Below are 21,896 nucleotides of genomic sequence, written 5' to 3' on the forward strand. Positions count from 1 at the left end.
CATTTGCAGCTGAACTTCACCCTGCCTCTGTGGAGCAGTCTCTCAGAGCTATCCAAAATGCGGTCTCCCAGACTACAGTCCTCATTTTGTCCCCAATAAAGCTAAACAGACAGCTCTCACATTGTGTGTTTTCTTAGTCAACTTTTCATCATCCCCATGTTGGCCAATGAATTGACGCTTTCGAATTGTGGTGTTGGAGAAGACACTTGAGAGTCCCTTGGACTGCAAGGAGATCAAACCAGCAATCCTAAAGGAAATCAACCCTGATTGGAAGGGCCACTGCTGAAGTTCCAATACTTTGGCCACCTGATGCAAAGAACTGACTCATTGGAAAAGACCCCGGTGCTGGGAAAGATTGAGGGCAGGAGGAGAAGTGGGTGGCAGAGGATGAGATAGCTGGGTGGCATCACTGACTCGATGGACATGAGTTTGTGAAATCTCTGAGAGATAGTGAAGGACAGGGAAGCCCAGCGTGCTGCAGTCCATGGGGTCACAAAGAGTAGGAGATGACTGAACAGTAGCAACAAATGTGGGCAGAGAGGGTGGTTTGGAATTCTGAGAAACTCCCAGTATGGAGAGATCCACAGCTATGCATCCCATCCTTCTCGTGGACCTTCACGGGCGTGTGGAAGCAGCATCAAAGCAGAGGGCAGATCACGAGGCTGAGTAAGCGCCCCTGATGTGCAGTGCATGGCTCCTTGACCTAGTATGTGCCTCGTCCTCCTGGAGGTCTGGGGATGTGCAGGAAGGCTGAGGGAGATTCCTAGGGCACAGTAGCTTCTGCCTGGAGGCAAGGCAGAAATCAAAGCCTGCTCCTTTTATAGAAGGATGGGGAAAGATTGCCAAAGGCTCAGGTAGTGGCTGCTGGCTTGTAAAGCTTGGAATTTCAGAATCTCTCCAATTCTCATGTGCTAAACCTTGCTGAAAGGGCTTCTCCAACGGCTCAGCGGGTAAAGAATCTGCCTTCAATGCAGGAGACACAGGAGATGCAGTTTTAATCCTTGGGTCAGGAAGATCACCTGGAGAAGTGAAATGGCAACTCACTGCAGTATTCTTGTCTGAAAACTCTCACGGACAGAGGAACCTGGCAGGCTACAGTCCAAAGGGTCACAAAGAGTTGGATGTGACTGAGCCACTAAGCACACACAAGCCTTGCTCAAGGGACAGTCTTGACCCTGCCCTCCAGGTCTGTGAAGCCAGGGGTAGGATGAGCCTAATTCCATCTGCAACAAAGCCCAACACAGTGCAATACAGACATGTTTGACTCAGCACCCCACCCTTTCCAGGGGGAAGCACCGTCTGTTTTGTTGTTGTTCGGTCACTAAGCCGTGTCCAGCTCTTTGCGACTCCACGGATTGCAGCATGTTAGGCCCCACTGCCCCTCAGTCTCTCCTGGACTTCACTCAAATTCACGTCCATTGCCTCAGTGGCGCTATCTAACCATCTCATCTACTGTTGCCCCCTTCTCCTCCTGCCCTCAATCTTTCCCAGATTGATAGCATAGTCACAAGAAGAATTTTTCAATTCTTTCAGCAGAGTCAATGAAGCAGAAGTAGATGTTTTTCTGGAATTCCTTTGCTTTCTCTATGATCCAGCAGATGTTGGCAATCTGTTCTCTGGTTCCTCTACCTTTTTGAAACCCAGCTTGTACATCTCAAAGTTCTTAGTTCATGTACTGTTGAAGCCTATCTTGCTGACAAAGTATCACTTTGCTGACAAAGGTCCATATAGTCAAAGCTATGGTTTTTCCAGTAGACATGAATTTGAGCAAACTCCGAGAGTCAGTGAAGAACAGGGAAGCCTGGCCTACTGCCATCCATGTGGTTGCAGAGTCAGACATGACTTAGAGACTGTACATCAACAACATAATGAAACTCATATGCAACTAAAGCAGTGCTGAGAAGGATATTTACAGCTTTGTATATGCAGATAACTGATTTTCCCTTTCCCCCTTTTCTGACAAACATCCATGTTTAGAAGCTAGGAACAGAAGAGCATCTTCAAGTCAAAGTAAGTAGAAGAGAGAAATTAAGAGTAGAAATCAATGAAAGAAAAACTAGACAAAAAAGCATTAAAATCAAAGTGGATATGTTGAAAAATGTTTACAAAATTAATAAAAGTGGATCATGTTTTCTTGCCTCTTTGCTTGTCTCTTTAATGTTTAAAGTTTCACTGTGTACATTCTATATACAAGAATAATTGAGAAGTCCATAATAAATGTGCTAACATATGCAATAGAAAAAGTGAACAATATACATGAGCAGATGAGAAATTTCAGCAGAAAAGTGAAAGCCATAAAAATAAACGATAGAAATTCCAAAGTTGAAGTGAGACATAGTTTAATATTTGAATGCACTTAATAACAGAACTTCAAAACATATAAAACAATCACCAGGTCAAAATAAATAGGAGAGAGACATTAAGAGCAGAAATCAACAAAAGAAAACTAGACAAAAAACAGTAAAATCAAAGCGTACATGCTGAAAAAGATTTACAAAATTAATAAGCTTCATTTTAGATTAATCAATAAAAAGTGAATAAAATACAAATAACCAGTATGAGAAAGTTTAAAGGACCTATCATAAATATGAAATAAAGATAAAAATGAAATATAATAGCATATGCAATGAAGTCGATAATATAAAGGGATAAATTTGACTAAACTGAACACAAGAAGATATAGGAAATCTGAAATTATATATACATATATATTTACATTTTTTATATCAGCCATCACTATTCATTGGAAGGACTGATGCTGAAGCTGAAGCTCCAATACTTTGGCCCCCTGATGCGAAAAGCTGACTCACTGGGAAAGATCCTGATGCTGGGAAAGACTGAAGGCAAAAGGAGAAGGGGGCGGCCTTCAGATAGCATCACAGACTCAATGGACATGAATCTGAGCCAACTCCAGGCAATCGTAGAGGACAGAGGAGCCTGGCGTTCTTCCATGGGGTCACAAAGAGTCAGACACAATTTAGTGACTGAACAACAAAAACAATTTACACTTTTTAAAGAGATATATCAACAAAGACAGTTTGAGTGCAGGATGATGTCAGTAGCGAATTCCATCAAGCCATTTAAAGAAAAATGTTATCAATATTGCATGCTTGTTTTTCCAGAAACAAGAGGAGGAGGAAGTGCTTCTCAACAGCTTTGTGAGGCTGGCATAACCACGAGGCCAGCAACCTGATAGGATGTTACTAGGAAAGAAAATTACAGATTAAAAGCCTTCGTGAACATGATGATATAAGCAGGACAGTAGTTTTTAGAAACTATTTTATTGACGTATCGGTGATTTGCCAGGTTGTATTAATTCCTGCTGTACAGCAAACTGATTCAGTTATACATCACACAGTCTTTTCAGCTATGATTTGCGTACAATATTGAATATAGTTCCCTGTGCTATACACTAGGACCTTGCTTCTACCCATTCTATGTAGAATAGTTTGCACCTGCGAACCCCCGTCTCCTACCCCATCCATCCCCAGTGGCCACTTGTGAACCACGAGTCTGTTCCCTGTGTGTATGAGCCTGTTTCTGTTTCCTAGCTGGCTTCGTTTGCATCACATTCACATTTCACACGGAAGGACAGCAGGGCTTTTGGTTGGTGCTCTTATCAATCTACGGGAAGAAGATCTTTCCTGGCATGGCGAGTTTCTACGTTTTTATGTTTTGGTGTTTGCAGCTTGATGTGCACAGTTGCCACCCTCAGTGAATGATCCACTAAGGATGTGTGTGGCTTATTACATGAACCTTACACCTCAGTAAAAGCAAAATGAAGTGATCGTGAAGATGATGCCATTTCCATCAGTGAGAAATGCTGCTGTGAACACCTGTCCCTTAGTAATGATATGTGTGAACTGCTTTATTAAACACTTTAACCTTGATGCTCTAATTTAATTCTCATAATAAACACATTATGTTTGTGATGTTATTCCCACACTCAGGAAGATAGTTGGTTCATGGACAGGGAGGCCTGGTGTGCTGTGATTCATGGGGTCGCAAAGAGTCGGACACGACTGAGCGACTGAACTGAACTGAACTGAAATGAGGCTTTTGAAAGTGAGTGTACAGCAAAATCGCAACAGAAACTCAAGTTTTTCCCTCTTACTTTTTGCTTTTCCATGAAACAATACTCTACCGTTGCACTATTCTTACCTCGGAACACTCCTGCTGTAGCAACGTTTGCTGCGGAGGTCTCTGAAATACCCATTTTGTTCCGAACCTCTGAGCTTTCTTGGCTCAAATTTGAAATGACAGCCTTTAATGCAGAATTATAGTTTTAGAGCAGTCATGCATTCTGACTTATTAGTCACTCAGTTATCTGAATTAAGCTACTTTCTTCGCCTTCACTGTTGGACTGTGAAGCGCCACTAGAAACCCATCTGCCCCTTTGCCAGTCTGGGGTAGGTACTTCCACATGCCCCCAGAACATCATAAGATCTCCCCCACCATAATATTTATTACGCAGTGCTGTAGTTTTCTGTTTATGTGTCTGCGTCTATGCAGCACTGATCTCAGAGTCTTCCTGCTTGTGGGAGAAATCGTTTCTTATTCATCTTGAGTCCAAGGGCCTATTATAGTGTGGGACACTCACAATCAGTCAATAAATACTTAATGAATGACTAAACAAATGGGTAAAATGCCTCAGGAGAAGTGGTCACTTCTCCGGTCTGTCATAACTCATCACAACTACGTTGATACATTGATTAATAATTTGTCTGGAAATTAGTTGCGTTATGATGGTTGAGGGCAGTAAAAGTAATATTTTCACTGTGTTGTTAAGTGCAGCATTGTTCAATCTGTTTGCTTATCTGCCAACATACAGCCCAGGGCAGAGACTGCATTCAGCTTTGTTGTAGGATTTACAGCAGTTTAGGGGGTTATTGAAACATGGTAGTTGTTCACTTTCTTGGGTGAATAAATACATTTTTATGTTGATTATGTAACTTACATACATTTCTACAAACAGTATATATATTGTTCATATATTATATGCACGTATATTAATTTAAACTTATCCATACTTTTCTTCATTGACTGTGATTTTTGTCACTTGTTTAATAATTTCTTTTCTCCATCAAGGCACTGTCTTAATTTTTTGGTAAGATTTGAGGGTTTGATTTTTACGTGTTGATGCTTAATTCATTAATTTTTTTTCTATTGGTGGTGTGACATAGGTATCGGCTTTTTAATGTATGCATGAACAGTTTTCCCAGCTCCATTTATTGAATAGCTTGGCTTTTCTCCTCTGATTTGTAACATCCTTTGTCACTGTTCTATAATTAATAATTATTCTCCATTGTGTACACTGGTATTGATATCAGTGTTTCCATTACTACAGTTTTAAAAGTCTGGATACCTAGTAAGAAGGGGCTTTCCTTATAGCTCAGTCGGTAAAGAATCCGCCTGCATGCAGGAGACCCCAGTTCAGTTCCTGGGTTGGGAAGATCCCCTGGAGAAGGGATAGGCTACCCATTCCAGTATTCTTGGGCTTCCCTTGTGGCTCAGCTGGTAAAGATTCTGCCTGCAATGCAGGAGACCTGGGTTTGATTCCTGGGTTGGGAAGATCCCCTGGAGAAGGGCAAGGCTACCCACTCCAATATTATGGCTTGGAGAATCCCGTGGATTATACAGTTGTAAAGAGTTGAACATGACTGAGCAACTTTCACTTTCACCTAGTAAGGGATTTTTTGTTCCTTTTTTCTTCTTGATCTTTCCTCCTAGAGGTTTTTAAAAAGCAAATTTTCCTTTTGCTGAAGCTCGTTTGTTTCTTTTTCTTCCCACTTTAATAGTTTCCAGTCTGTTATGTCTTCCTTATTTTTCAAAAGCTTATCAAAGGCTTAATCTAAGCTTTTAAGTTCTTAACACATTTGCTTTTAATCTTTTCTTTTCTGATCACACAGATTTCCCTTTTTCCGTTCTACCGTAAATGACTGTAACATGGTGCACTTTTTGCCATTCAGTTCCAAATACATCGTGGTTTCCTTTGGGAACGTCTTATGACCTCAAGCTATTTAGGAGCGTGCATGTAAGTCCGTGCTTGTTGCTGATTTCTCATTACTTGAAGCTTTGCTCTGAGAGTCTGGTCTGAATGTGTATCAGATGTCTTACACGCCAACGGGAAACAGACGCCACTCTCAAGTGGGTGACTGAGGAAGGTTTCATGAGGAGGCTATTTATGAAAGTGCAAGCAAGGCTACAGGAAACCAAGAGCCACAGCTGGAACACTGGAAACCTAGCAAGGGGGGAGCCATTACCACCCTCAGTTCTGAAGTTTAAGGAGAGGAAAGTTGACCAGAAATCCTGACAGGGGCTGTGGTCAGGTAGAGAAACTCACTTCAACCTATAATAATATACTGACCCATCACAGAGGAATCCAGGAAATAAGTAATCTCACTCTGTTTCCCAATCCAATCCTTCCCATTCACGTGAACCAACCAGAAGCCAGATGGAAAGTGGATCAAGTCCATCCAATTCAGCCTCCCAGGGTACAAGGCAGATTGAAGAAAGCCAGAGAGTGTGTTTGGATGGCATAATGAAAGTGTCCAACAAAGTCCATCCTTTCTGTCCCCTCTGAACCTTCAGTTATCCTTCTGTCATTCAAGTAAAGTAAAAGTGTTCTCAACTAAGGGGACAACAAAGCTCCATGAGCCTCTGCATCTATTAAGGTGTGAAGTCCCTATCCCAAAAGCTAAAAGGTTAGCCACCTCAAACTGCCCACCATCAACGGCGTGTTTTCTCTTGATCTACAAAATCATCAGTTTGGACATTAGTAGTAGAAATCAATTATCCCTCAGAAATGGTATATATCAGAACAGGCACAAGTCAGTTGCACAGGGAGCTGGGTCATTTGCTCACCTGGCACCTGTTCTGTGTCTATAGCTTTGCCCTCAGCACACACCTGTAGCCTCACGAGGGTTCACTATGAAAAATTAACAAAGGGGAATGTCTGGTTTGCAGATGGATTCGCATCATGCACCCAAATGTATTACCATTCCACCTGGAGATGGTAGATTGGAAAAAAACAGTGATGATGGGCGATCCCTTGGTGCCTTGTGGTCAAGCACAGTGGGGTCGGTAGGGAGCCAGGAACTGCTCACCAAGGTGAGGGTTGCTACTGGCAGAAGGCTCGGCTTCATTCCCAAACCCAGGGGAATATGCAGTGATTCTTTCATGGGGATGTTTCAATTGCTATAAAATATATTATCTTCCTCACACATAGGAAACACCTTTGCATATCTTGACACACAGATTATGTGAAAAGACAGTTTGAACTACTTCCTGGATGTCACGTGAGCGTCTAAGCAGTAGATTTTCCTGTTCTTTACTCTCTCTGTACCCCACCCTGCAAAACTGGCCATCGTAAGGATTACTCAGTAATCATGTTACAGGATCATGCTTTCATATCCTAGTTTTCAACAAGCAAAACGTCCATCAACAGTTGTGTCTATTCCTTTGAAATGGATGCTGCAAAGTGTCACTATATATCTTCAGCTCAGAGGGGATATTTTGACATATCTCATCTCTAGAAACTTTACCAGTATGGTAGGTCTCCAAGCTCTTGTGGGCTCATCTCTTACCCTCTCGCCAGATCCACTTAGCACAATGTCATCAACGTGATGGAGTTCTGGTTGAGATACGAAGACATTCAATTCCCTCTGGTGTATCCTAGGACCCAAACAGGAGAGTTGGCTCAGGTGGGTGTGCTGATGCTCCTGCCACGTGAGAATGAGTTGTTTCTGAGGACCTTTACTGATAGAAACAGAGAAAATTACATGCCAGGTCAGCTGCTGTATGCTCGTCAGCAGAGCGATGTTGATTTGCCTCAGTAAAGCTACCACACGTTCAGTTCAGTTCAGCCACTCAGTCGTGTCCAACTCTTTGTGACCCCATGGACTACAGCACGCCAGGCCTCCCTGTCCATCACCAACTTTCAGAGTTTACTCAAACTCATGTCCATTGAGTCAATGATGCCATCCAGCCATCTCATCCTCTGTCGTCCCCTTCTCCTCCTGCCTTCAATCTTTCCCAGCATCAGGGTCTTTTCCAATGAGTCAGGTCTTCACATCAGGTGGCCAAAGTATTGGCGTTTCAGCTTCAACATCAGTCCTTCCAATGAATATTCAGGACTGATTTCCTTTAGAATGGACCGGTTGGATCTCCTTGCAGTCCAAGGGACTCTCAAGAGTTTTCTCCAACACCACAGTTCAAAAGCATCAATTCTTCGGTGCTCAGCTTTCTTTATAGTCCAACTCTCACATCCATACATGACCACGGGAAAAACCATAGCCTTGACTAGACGGACCTTTGTAGGCAAAGTAATGTCTCTGGTTTTTAATGTGCTGTCTAGGTTGGTCACAACTTTTCTTCCAAGGAGCAAGCATCTTTTAATTTCATGGCTGCAATCATCATCTGCAGTGATTTTGGAGCCCCCGAAAATAAAGTCTGTCACTGTGGGACCACAGAAATGATGGACATCTCCGCCTGATTAAGTGTGTGGCAACCCCCGGTCCTCTAAGGCTCATCTGGGTTTTGTGCCCTTCGGACAGGTAAGGCAGGTGTACTTCCTTCCACCCTGCAGGCTCTTGTGCCTGAAGCCTGTGGGGATGTGCTGTCACTCATGGTTTACTATGCTGGCTGAGGATAGCCAGTTCCTGGGTCTTCCTGTTGGCTTTTTCTACCTTTACAGCTGTCACCCCCACAGGCCAGGGGATCCGCATGGGGTTCTGGCCGTAATGAGGCTTACCACTCCCAGCATATCTCCAGGGCTGGGGAACTAACCACAGAATGTGCTCACTATTCTACTGGACTCCCTCTGATACAGAGTGAAGCTGAGACTACCGATCGCCTGACCTCTGTAGGCCCTCCCAGGACTTACCGTAGCTTCCTTTTTTTAAAATAAAACTTTTCTGATAATCAGTGCAGAGCCGACTCTAATACTCTTCAGAGAATCCCTTGTCTTCCCCTCTGGCCAATGAGTAGTCATCCTTGCAAAGTGGTTCCAGGTTTCTTAGAAATCATTTCCTGCGTATTCCCCATGACCGCACATGAGTTTGAGGCCAAGACAGATAATAGAACACCTATCACACCCGGGCTGAGTGGCTTTGATGGAACATTGGCAGGACAGCCGACTCCAGTATTGTTGCTTGGAGAATCCCATGGTCAGAGGAGCCTGGTGGGCTACATCCTTGGGGTCACAAAGAGTTGGACACGACTGGAGCCATGATGATGCTCCCAGCCTTGCTCTTTCTGGCCCTCAAAGTTTCTATTTCCGGTGGGTTTATCCCCCTCCCCAAGTGGCTGGACTTCAGGCAGCTGTGAGCACAGGTGAACAAGGAGAGAGGTGGAAGGGCTGGAGCCGGAAGGAGGAAGACAGGACGCCTGGGGGGTCAGAGCTGAATAGAGTGGGGACGAGTGCCATTTTGTTTGCTTGGCACACAGGAGTGTGATGGAGAGGGCTGTGGGGATAGGATGGGGGAGAATCTTGGAGAAGATAAAAAGGGATGTGAGAAGCACTCAGGGTTTAGAAGTTAGATTACCTTTAGCTGGCTTCTTGGGTGGCGCTAGTGCTAAAGAACCCACCTGCCAATGCAGGAGACGCAAAAGACGCGGGTTCCATCCCTGGGTCAGGAAGATCCCCTGGAGGAGGAAATGGCAGCGCACTCCAGTAATCTTGCCTGGAGAATCCCATGGACAGAGGAGCCTGGTGGGCTACAATCCAAGGGATCTCAGAGAGCTGGACACGACTTAGCGACTACACCTCCTCTTCCTAGGTTTAGCAGTCTTTGAGAGTTACCAGTGAGGATGGAAATGAATTCCTCTCTAATTCCCCTCCTGTTTGTACAGTGCTTTTTAAAAGTCTGTGGTAGAGTTCTCCGGTGGGAACCACATGGGCCATGGCTTTAGTAGCAACTCTAAGTGATGACTCCCGGGTCCTCGCTGAGCGAGGCTCCTACTGGGGAGAGAAAAGCCGCGGGCCATGACCCTGAGTGGAGGAAGGCACTGCAGCGTCACCCGGGCAGGTGAGGCCGCGGCAGGGAGGCTGGACGCCAGAGTCACGCTGCGTCTCAGCTGTGCTCGCGGTCTGTCCTCCTCTTCACCTCCGCGCCAAAGAGCAGAGAGGAACGTCTCCCATTTCGCTCTCTGAGTCGATCCAGAGAAATGGCACTGCCAGGCTTGCGGCTCTGTAGAGCCTTGAGGGGGTTGCCAGGAGGCAGTACCGTCTCTTCTCAGACACAAGGATAGTAAGTCCCCCTGGATCAGAGGTGAGGGCTCAGGTGACCTTTGGGAGTTGGGAGGCAGAGAAAGATGGAGACCAAGGAGACCTTTCTCTAAGCATTCTGATGTAGGACTGGGCCGTTCTGATCTCAAGCATTTAAGTGGAGACCAGACGACCTCCCGTCAGGCAGGTGGGGATCAAAGTCTCGCTCCAGAAGGTATTTGGCCGGTTCCCCAGAAAACACCTGATCTCCAGTGATTTAGTTCAGTGAGTTTCCTGAAGGCGGGGCTCCTGTCTCTTCGCCTCTTCTCAGCATCCAGGGTGTGTTAATTTTCAACCTGTCCAGCGACTGATTGAATTAAGCACGTGACCTTTGCCAAGACACTGCATTTAGAGACAAGGAACCAGGTTTTCATCTCAGCCCTCCGCCTACCTGTGTGTCCTTGAGAAATGACTTCTGTCTGAGTCTCAGCTCCCTGTGTGTAACTCACTTGCAGGGGGAAAGCCAGATTCTACTGCATGCCAGGCCACGGTTACAGATGAGTGTGTCTGAAAGGAAGAAAGAGCTGTGAATGATAAATCCACCTTTCTCCTTTTATTGCTTTAGATCTTTTTTTTCTTTTTGAGTCACTGAGTCGTATTTGACTCTTTGTGACCCCAGGGACTGTAGCCTGCCAGGCTCCTCCATCCATGGGATTCTCCAAGCAAGAATACTGGAGTGGGCTGCCATTTCCTTCTCCAGGGGATCTTCCCCACCCAGGGATCGAACCTGGGTCTCCTGCATGGGAGGTGGATCCCATGCAACTAGATCCACGAGAGGGTAGAGTAAATTTCTTATGGGAGGATGCCTAGAGATTTGCCTAATGACCCTCAGGGCAGCGGGTCTTAGCTGTGGGTGCATCACGGCTGGAGAGGCCGTCCACTCAATTTACACCCTGGACGATGGCTGGCGTGGTGGGTGAGGAGGCTCATCTTTTGGTGTAACAGACCATGGGTGTGGCCTGGTTGGTTTCACGTTGAAACTCCCCAGTTCTCCCTGACCACCCACATTGGAGGGTGCGAGATGTTTGTGAAATCATCAGCTAGAAGAAGGACCCATACGTTCTGACTCACGGAAGTTGTCTCAGTCAGGGGCGGTAATTGTTCTGCTTTCTGGGAATGTACGCGTGCGGGCTCAGGCACGTCTGACTCTTTGCAATCCCATAGAGTGTAGCCCACCAGGCTCCCCTGTCCTTGGAATTTTCCCGGATTTCTGGGTGAAGTGAAAGTGAAAGTTGCTCAGTTGTGTCTGACTCGTTGTGACCCCCTATACATTCCATGGATTCTCCAGTCCAGAATACTGGAGTGGGTAGCCTTTTCCTTCTCCAGGGGATATTCCCAACCCAGGGATTGAACCCAGGTCTCCCATATTGCAGGCAGATTCTTTACCAGCTGAGCCACCAGGGAAGCCCAAGAATACTGGTGTGGGTAGCCTAACCCGTCTCTAGTGGATCTTTCCAACCCAGGAATTGAACCGGGGTCTCCTGCATTGCAGGCGGATTCTTTACCAACTGAGCTATCAGGGAAGTCTGGATTTCTGGGAGATGCATGCAAATTCCAGCTTTAGGGAAAGTAGGGATTTTCATAGGCATATGTAATCATCTCTTAAATCACAGAAAATCTTGATTTATCCAGCCTCAGCCTGGTGAGCCAGGCAGAGTAAATATTACTTTTCTAAGGTTTTAGTTGTAAGATGAGGAAGTAGAGCCTCAGAGGGGTGAAGTGATTGCCAAGGTCATGACTGTGTTTGGCAAGAAATAGCATTCCGTACCCTGGCCATACTGCCCTTTTCTCACTGTATCACCTCCCTCATGACTTGCGGAGTGAAAGATGATGGATAGGTGTCTGCTCATGGATGTTTACGGTGTGTATCTCTGCCCTTTGCTTTAACAATTGATGGGGAAGGAGCCTTTCAATTTGGTCTTAAGAAAGACAGACACCAACTAGGGTGAAATTAAGTGGTTGAAAATGCATTTTGAGATACTTCACCTGGAGACATGCTGCTGACAGGTAAATAAAATGAAGGTGGAGAACCTCTTTCCTGCCAGTAAATAACACATAGCTTTTGGGCAAGTAGGTAAATTCAAGGAGATTGTCTTTCCCAGATAGGCTTAAAAAGTTCAGTACATGAATAATTGAGAAACTTCCTGGCACACTCAATATTTATTTGTAAGCCTGCACCAGGCAGAAAAAGAGAGAGAAAAAAAAAAAAACATTTTGAAAATAAGTTTTGCATTAGCTAGGAGTTTATTTGTTTGCCAGAAGAATACCTAATTATATTTGCAAAGGAACACATTGGTGTGTCATGATTTTCTTGTGGACATATTTATGTGAACTATATTAGACAAATTAGAAGGGAGACGGGCAAAAATCTGAATCCTGTGTGCATGTGTGCACTGCAGGAGACCAGAAAAGAATTTGCAGAAATCTGTTTGCACATCGATTATGATCCTTAGTACAGACTCACAATCTTACAGTGTAAGAATTGCTTTTGCACTAGACTTTTCCCTCCAGTTAAGCCAGTGGCCCATCTGGGAAGGGAACGGAACCTCACCAGAAGTGGATGCTCAGAAACTGTTGAATAAATGTTTTGGTGGTTTGCCAACTGGTCCCTGTACCCAGAGGGCAAGGAGAGAGGGAAGAAAGAGGCAGTCACTCCAGATTGGCAGGTGGCAGTTTTTTTTAAATTTATTTTTAATTGGAGTATAATTGCATTCTTGGAGGAGGGCATGGCAACCCACTCCAGTATGCTTGCCAGGAGAATCCCAAGGACAGAGGAGCCTGGTGGGTTACGGTCCATAGCGTTGCAAAGAGACACGACTGAAACGACTGAACACATAATTATGCTATAATGTTGTGTTGGTTTCTGCTGTACAACAGTGTGAGTCAGCTCTACATACACATATAGCCCCTCCCTGTGAGCTTCCCTCCTACCATCTCCCATCCCACCCCTCTGGGTCCTCACAGTTTAACTAAATGGGGGACTTACTACAAGGTTTGTCTTGGGCACCACTGTTGAGTAGATCTTCACCCCAGATGGTCTTATACCATCTCACTATCTCCTGGCTGCATGCTTGGAAAGGTTCTCACTGTGGGAAAAGTGGGCAGACACACCCTCCAAGGATGGTGGAGGGGGAGGAGCCTCCGCTGCCAGCAACTACCTTGAGGGTCAACTGATGGTCATGTCCCCTTGATAACCTCGTCCAACAGGTTTCCTATTCTAAACACTCACAACGTTGTCTTTATGAATCTAAGTTGTTGCTATTTTCAGTCACTCACTCAGGTCCGACTCTTTGCGACCCCGTGGACTGCAGCACGCCAGACTTCCCTGTCCTTCACCATCTCCCAGAGTTTGTTCAAACTCATGTCCATTGAGCCAGTGATGCCATCCAACCATCTCATCCTCTGTCGTCCCCTTCTCCTCCTGCCCTCAATCTTTCCCAGCATCAGGGTCTTTTCCAATGAGTCAGCTCTTCACATCTGGTAGCCAAAGTATTGGAGCTTCAGCTTTAGCATCATTCCTTCCAATGAATACTCAGGGTTGATTTCCTTTAGGATTGACTGGTTGGGTCTCCTTGCGGTCCAAGTGACTCTCAAAAGTTTTCTCCAGCACCACAGTTCGAAAGCATCAATTCTTCAGTGCTCAATCTTCTTTATGGTCCAACTCTCACATTCAAACATGACTAACAGAAAAACTGTAAAACTAAGTTATGAGCATGTAAAGAAGCAGAGGCCACTCTCTCTGACCCTGCTCTAGTTGGGGTCATACCTCCACTAGATCAGGGTCAGAGATGGTGAAGGACAGGGAAGTCTGGCGTGCTGCAGTCCACGGGGTCGCAAAGAGTTGGACCCGAGTGAGTGACTGAAAATAGCAACAACTTAGATTCATAAAGACGACGTTGTGAGTGTTTAAAATAGGGAACGTGTTGGACGAGGTCATCAAGGGGACACGACCATCAGTTGACCCTCAAGGTAGTTGCTGGCAGCGGAGGCTCCTCCCCCTCCACCATCCTTGGAGGGTGTGTCTGCCCACTTTTCCCACAGTGAGAACCTTTCCAAGCATGCAGGTGGGAGACAGTGAGATGGTGTAAGACCATCTGCGGTGAAGATCTACTCAACGGTGGTGCCCAAGACAAACCTTGTAGTAAGTCCCCCCATTTAGTTAAACTGGGTCTGAGGAGGAAAGGCTGCTGGTGACCTGGACCAGAAGGCAGGCCTCGGGGAGTTAGCACCGGGGGTCTGGGAGATGGACCCTGCATTTACCATCATACGTGTTCTAAACAACGTGTCTCCTTCAGACCTGGAGGTCTCACTGGTCCTGCATTCATTTCTTGGTTCACTGAATGAACAGAGTTTGAGCACCTTCTATGTGCTGGACGCTGTTCTTGGTGTGGATAACAGCGGGAGTGAAAGTGACAGCCATCCCTGCTCAAGGAGCGCTCACATTCTGTGGGGGAAGGTAGACGACAAAACAACACAGGGGTGTGTCATCCAGTGTGACTGGAGGCTCTACAGAGATTCACCGTGAGACGCAGCTCACTTCCACTGACTGAACATTTGTGAACCGGGATCAATCAGTTACCTCTCCCGGGCAGGAACTGAACTTCAGCCTCCCAGAACTGTACTCTCCCCACAGGAAACCATCAGGAGTGCTGCACTTAATTAGACACTGGTTAGAAAAAATTAACCTGCTTCCTTTAAGTAGCTTTAACCAAATGCAACTTAGATTTTCTTCATGAGAGGCTGTTAAAATACAGTGCATGCATGGTAAGGTTCTTCAGTCGTGTCTGACTCTTTGCAACCCTATGGACCATAGCCCACCAGGCTCCTCTGTCCATGGGATGCTCCAGGCAAGAATGCTGGAGTGGGTGGCCATGCCCTCCTCCAGGGGATCTTCCCAACCTAGGGATCGAACCCAAGTCTCTGACATCTACCTGCATTGGCAGACAGGTTCTTTAACACTAGTCCCACCTGGGAAGCCCATTAAAATACAGTCTGGTGCTAATTCAGGGCTTTGCCAAGAAAACTGCAGCAGAGGATGAGAAATGAGAAAATCACTGGTCACACGCTACTGGCCATCACAGACTTCCCTCTTCAGCTCATTTCCTTCCTCCCTCTCTGTCTCTCTCTTGCATATTTGATGCTGCTTTATAGGTTTCCATTGGGGAAAAAAAATCAATGCTTGGCTCTGACTATGTTCTTGGTTCAAGTGTTAATTCCATTTGGCATTTTTCCTTTGATCTGGATTGAGGTTTGTGATAAGTGTGGCAGAAAAAATAGGAGGGAGATTAGAAGCGTTTCCTACCAATGTACTTTCTTCTTTACCTTTAATTTTTTTTTTTAACTTTTTGGGCACTCTGTGGGGCATGTAGTAGGATTTTAGTTCTCCAACCAGGAATTGAGGAAGGAATCTTAACCACTGGACCACCAGGGAAGTCCCAACCAATATATGTTCTAAAAAAAATAAGATGAAATGTTTGTGCTGGTTAGTCTTCATCCCTGCCCTTGTCTTCTCCTCCTCCCTCCCCATCCTCTTCTCCTTCTTCTGCCTTCCTGGTCTCTGCACGCCTCCGGGGTGTGTGTGTGTGCGCCTCCTGCTTGCTTGTCCTGACCCTGTACCACCATGTTCAGGCACCGGCGTGGCTGGGGACAGGGCAAGGGTTTCCTTTTCTGCCACACTCCTGTCCCCTCTTCTGGTAGTGGTCCTTCTGTCTGCGAGTTTTAGCTCTGTTGGGTGCACACCCCCTCCAACACAGCTCAAGCTCTCACCGGGATGCTAAGTTCCTTTATTTTTGTCCCCCCATGTTTGTCCACACCATCAGTCATGAGTTTTGCCTACAGGGATCAAAACTGCCTGCACTGTGCCTTCCTGCATTGGAAACGCAGAGTCCTAACCTCTGGACCACCAGGAAAGTCCTGTGGTCCTTCTTGACCCCTGATGTCTGGGAAAGATAAGCCCCCCCATGGCTGGCAGTTCTGGGTGCTCCCACCTTCTCTGGTGATTCACTTAACCCTCCCCACTTTCTACATACAGTCTTTATGGGCAGCTCCCCACACAACATGCCTTTTCTTTCTGGGTGGGCCCTGACTGATATTGTAATCAGTGTCAGTAACTAAGAATTGAATATAAAACATTGCTATGTGGGGAAAATTAATTATTTAAAGGGAAAAAAGCAGAGATTGTAACTTAGGTATCCTGCTTTTCCTTCAGTTCAGTTCAGTTCAGTTCAGTCGCTCAGTCGTGTCCGACTCTCCGCGACCCCATGAATCACAGCACGCCAGGCCTCCCTGTCCATCACCAACTCCCGGAGTACACTCAAACTCATGTCCACAGAGTCGGTGATGCCATCCAGCCATCTCATTCTCCGTCGTCCCCTTCTCCTCCCGCCCCCAACCTTTCCCAGCATCAGAGTCTTTTCCAGTGAGTCAACTCGTCGCATGAGGTGGCCAAAGTATTGCAGTTTCAGCTTTAGCATCAGTCCCTCCAATGAACATCCAGGATTTATTATTGCCTAAATTAACCCTGCTTTCCTTCTAGCTTCGACAGTTCACATATTCACAACTGCTCAATTTTTTATTTTGGATCAGAAACTCTCCCCAAAGGCTGTGTTTGACTCTGGAACATGCCAGCGTCAGGGACATTTGACCTCTATAATTCTCTCCCACTTTGGCTGAGCGTTAAGACCAGATTCTGTTTCCCATAACAGCAGAAGAGGAGTCAGCCAAGGAGGTCGAGGCACAAGCAGATGTCCATAACAGGAAGTGGAAAGTGTGACCTTGACCTGCGGAACACTGGAGAAGTTGGCAACTGTGGTGGGACCTGCAGATTGAGTGGGTGTGAGTATGTCATCGGCTCCCGATGACCTTTGCCTCTGCATCTGGAGAAGGGCACCAGGAGCCGATGTATCTGGGGAGACTGGAGTCACAGTGAGCTTGGAGGAGGGGTGGGGGAGGGCAGAGCCAGGGAAGCCGAGGTCACCCTTGTCACCTGAGCTCCCAGCCTGCTGTGATGACAGTCTCCAGAGGCTCTATTTCTCTCGTCAAGAACGCCCTTCACTCTCCCTCCCACTATGAACAGAGCAGGAAGGTCCTCTACCTACCCGTGGAAAACCTATTATTAGGAAAGAATGTTCTGAAGGAGATGATTTTCACTTCTTATGGGACATTTCACTTCTCATGGGACAATTTAGGGATCTACTGCTCTAAATCTACAATTCAGGAAAGAAATGCCTCTGCCTTTTCTTAAACATCCTTTGCTTTTAAAAATGTAGAGTTTGGGTTAGTCCTATAATTTCAATGATTATCCCACTAACCCTGATATATTGCCTCTTTCAGCCTGAATCCTACTCCAATTCTGAAGTTCAGCTCTGATGCATCTGTTTGACTTTGGAGGGTGAGGAGAGACGTTGTGCGGATTATTTGAAAGCTTGCGTGTGAGTCACGGCCACCTCGTCCTCGCCTCCAGCTTCAGCTTGTGGTCTCGATTCCCCCTTTCTGTCTCTGTTGTCTTCCCTTCCTTCAGTCTCTCTCCCATTGAGGCTCGATCTTCCCCAGGCCCCATCCCCATCTGGGGTGCTGGTCCCACTGGCCCCAGGAAGGGATGTCCTTCTAGCCCCCGAGAGTGAGCCTCATCAGCATGGCCTCCTGGCGGCTTTGGGGATGGAAAAGGGTCTCCATGGAGAAAAGAGTGGGTGACACAGCTGAGCACTGACAGAAAAGTCAAGAGAAATTCAAGGTGGACCCTGAGCTGTTAAATCTCAGGTAGATGTGGAGCATCAGAAGCAGGGGTGGTAAGAAGGATGAGGCCAGAAAGGTTGTGTTACTAAACCAAACCTGGGTCCGTTTGCTAGCTTGCAGTAAAGACAATCTACTGACACTGCATTGCAGTGAAGGGAAGTTCAGTGTTTATTTGCAGGCACGAAGGAAAAGACCTGAACTTCCTGATGGCTTTCTGAGAAGGGGTTTTAAAGGCAGTGGGAGGAGGGATCAGCTCAGGTACAGTTCTCAGATTGGTTAGCATCATTAAGTTTCAAGCATCATCAACCTTCTGGCTTCAACCAGTCTAGAGTCTGTGTTCTTGCCATCAGCGATTTTCATCTGGTGGAGATCTGATTCCTGTAAAAATCACTTCGGAATGTGTGTTGGTCCTTTATTCGTGTACTTCAAAGAACTGTGAGTTCGTTAATTCTGCTGTGTGGCTGGTTATTGTCTAAATGGGCTTCCCTGGTATCTGCCTGCAAGGCAGGAGACAATGGTTTGATTCCTGGGTCAAGAAGATCCCCTGGAGAAGGCAGAGGCTACCCACTCCAGTGTTCTGGACTCTACAGGCCACGGGCTCGCAGAGTCGGACATGACTTTCACTGTTTCACTGTCTAAATTGTTGCCGGTTCCTTAGCCTGACCACTGTTCTTCGTCTCTACATCCTCACACTCCTAATCAGTAGCTCCTGACCAGCTTTTGAGACTCAAGGGAGGCTTAGGAGACTAAAGCAAAAGTCTTTTCCTTCAAAGAACTGGAACCCAGGGACTTGTATGTGGTTTAGGTTGTCTGGGGGCTACACGATCACTTCAAATTCAGATCCAGTAGGTTTGTCCAATCCTTGGGTTCCAGGTAGAATCAACTTTCTCAGATCTGCCTCCCCACCAGCCTCCAGGTTGGTGTGAAATTCTATCTTCATCACACATCGAGGCATTTTGGGTTTACATACACGTGCTCACGGATGACCGCGTGGTAGCATTTGTCATGTCTGTGTTAGTATCCAGCACGGCTCTGTGGGAACGAGGCGTTGGAGCCTGCTGGAGAACAAAACGAAGTGAAGCTCACCGATGCTCACCGTAGTGCCTCCATTTGGGACTGATTCCTGGCCAAGCTTACTCTTTTCCATCAGGAGTAGGGTATCACCCCGAGCGGCATAGGCAACTTTTCCCTCACTCCTTGAGAAGAATTTGTTTATCGCTCCATTAGACAAAATCGTGTGGAGCATACAAATTAGGAAAACACAGAAAAGTAGAAAAAGCAAACACTGCTAGTCATCATAGCTAACTTTATATTAATCTTTACCTTAAAAAAGAAGCCTGGGGACTTCATGGGTGGTTCAGTGGGAAAGAATCCACCTGCTGATGCAGGAGACACAAGTTCGATCCCTGGTCTGGGAGGATGCCTTGGGGCAACGAAGCCCAAATGCCACAACTACTGAGCCTGTGCTCTAGAGCCTGGGACGCAAAACTACGGAAGCCTGTGCACCTAGAGCCTGTGCTCTGCAACAAGGGAGCCCAAGGCAATCAGGAGCCCCGGCATGGATGGAGAAAAAGCCTGCGCAGCAAGGAAGATGCAGCACATCCAAAAGTAAATAAAACTATACGTGTGTGTATATATATATGTTCTGTGTTTATAAAGAAGCCTGAAGAAATAATGGGAAGGCAACATCAGAGTATGAAAACATGGCAACGATGACTGTACTCATCATTTCCTGACTGCATAATTGTCCATAGAATTGGTGAATCATAGTTTATAAAGCATCTGCCCTACTGTTGTATATTTAAATTACCTCTGAGGTTTCCATTATTAAAAAATTGTATTTAGCAATTACGCAGCTGTGTGCAGCCGGCCCTGGACGACATTCTTAAAATCTCAGGATAGTTTCTCAGAAAATGTCATTATTGGATTAAAAAAAGTATACATGCTTTTAAAGTTCCTGACACTCAGTGCCAAGAGAAGTGGCAGTTTACAGATAGCTGCTGGCCAATTTGCAAGGTGGTCGTGGGGGCATCTGTGCAGGGCGTGGTGGGTTTTAGGCTGGGGGAGGGGAAGCGGGTAGCTGAAGCACACACGGACACCTGGCCAGAGCCCTCATGGGCCAGGTCCTCCAGCCCAGAGACTGAGCAACGTGGAAGCACGTGGATGTGTCCTCAGACCTCTGTCTGCAGAGCTGAGTGAGTGGAGTTCATCTCCTGGAAATATGTTGGAAGGAGACGCAGTAGCTGCTGGTGGTCGGGGGCCACTGTTCCCCCTCTCTGCATTGCTGTTTCCACAACACAATGGAGCAGGTCCCCAAATGTTCCACCACCATCAGCAGGAGCTTGGACCTCCATTGTTAACATCCAATCAAACAATTAGGGAGAGTTGATTGGGAACATTTTCTTCATCTAGAAAATTACAATGTGAGCATTTTCCTTCAAATGAGGGTGGCATGGAGGGCATTTTTGATTTGGGATTTAATTCTTGTTCCTGAAAATATAGAACATATTCATGCTGGCAGTGAAAAATCAAACCCCAAACGGCAGGGTTTTAGGCTTTATGAAATGTTTTATGGGCTGTGTGTGTGAGTGCTTGGTTGCTCAGTCCTGTCCAACTCTTTTCAACTCCATGGACTGTAGCCCACCAGGCTCCTCTGGCCATGGGGATTCTCCAGGAAAGAACACTGGAGTGGGTTGCCGTGCCCTCCTCCAGGGGATCTTTCTGACCCAGGGATCAAAGCCGCGTGCACTGCAGACAGATTCTTTACATTCTGAGCCATCAGGGAAGCCCTGTTATGGGCTAGAGTCACAGAAACATGTTACTGAGGGACAGCAGAGTCTTCAGGAGAGTAAAAGAAAGGGATTGGTTTTTAGAGATGGCTTAAGGTTGTGGCCTCCAAGAGATTTAAGGCAGGAGTGTATGGGTTTGGGAAGTACCTGGGGTTAGATGCGGTCATGCAGGTGGGCGCCCGTGAGAAGATGAGTGCCCTCAGGAGAGGGGGAAACAGAAAAGGGTCCCTCCCTCTCCCGTCTCCGTCATTCTCTCTCTCCCTTTCTCCACGTGCAGCACCAGGAAAGGCCGTGTGAGGAGGCTGTTTCCATGCCAGGAAGACAGTGATCTGCAGGCACCTTGGTCTAGAACTTTCAGCCTCCAGACTGCTGAGACAGCAGCTGTCTGTTGTTTAAGCCCCCATCTGTCTGTGGTCTTTGGTGTGGCAGCCGAGCCCCCGGGAGGACTCCTCCTGGACGCTGCCCTCCCCTCCCGTGGTGCTGGCCGTCCCACTGCGGTCCTGGCCGGCAGCTTCCTCCCCTGCTTCCCAGGCACCGCCCTGCCCCTGCCCCTCAGCACACTGTCCCGCGGGAGAGTCCCGGGGAGGGCCGAGTACTCCCCATCGTGTGGGAGGCAGAGCCTGCTCACAGCTGGCTACCTGGGCTGACTTTGCTGTTTATTTCTGCATCTCTCCTGGCTCAGGGAATCCTGATAAGGGGCTGAGCAGGCACCTCTGTCCTTGGAGACTGGCCTCCCTGACTCCTGCAGAACTGGCTGCTTTATGGTTGTCTGTTGGACCTCACTCCTCCTAAGCTTGATGTGTGACCTTGGGGGTGTGTGTGTCTGCTAGCATGTTGTTTGCTGTCTGTTTTGTGTGTATGTTGCAGTGTGTTTTGTGTGCTCTCTGTGTGTGTTCTGTGTGTTTGCTATATGTCATGTGTGTGTGTTTGCTGTGTGTTGTGTGTATGTTGTGTCTCCTGTTCTGTCCAGCTCTGCAGTTTCACAGCCCACACTCAGACCCTGGCCTGTCTCTCACTGGGTTGTGTCCCTGGGTTACTCATGCTCTCTCTGAAGTCAGGATTTTCACAGAAGTGACCCCTCTGGGAGCCACTCTGCCCGACCTGTG

The sequence above is a fragment of the Moschus berezovskii genome, chromosome 3, assembly GCF_049115385.1.
Source record: "Moschus berezovskii isolate FMDL1 chromosome 3, NW_MosBer_1.0, whole genome shotgun sequence".
Classification (NCBI taxonomy): domain Eukaryota; kingdom Metazoa; phylum Chordata; class Mammalia; order Artiodactyla; family Moschidae; genus Moschus; species Moschus berezovskii.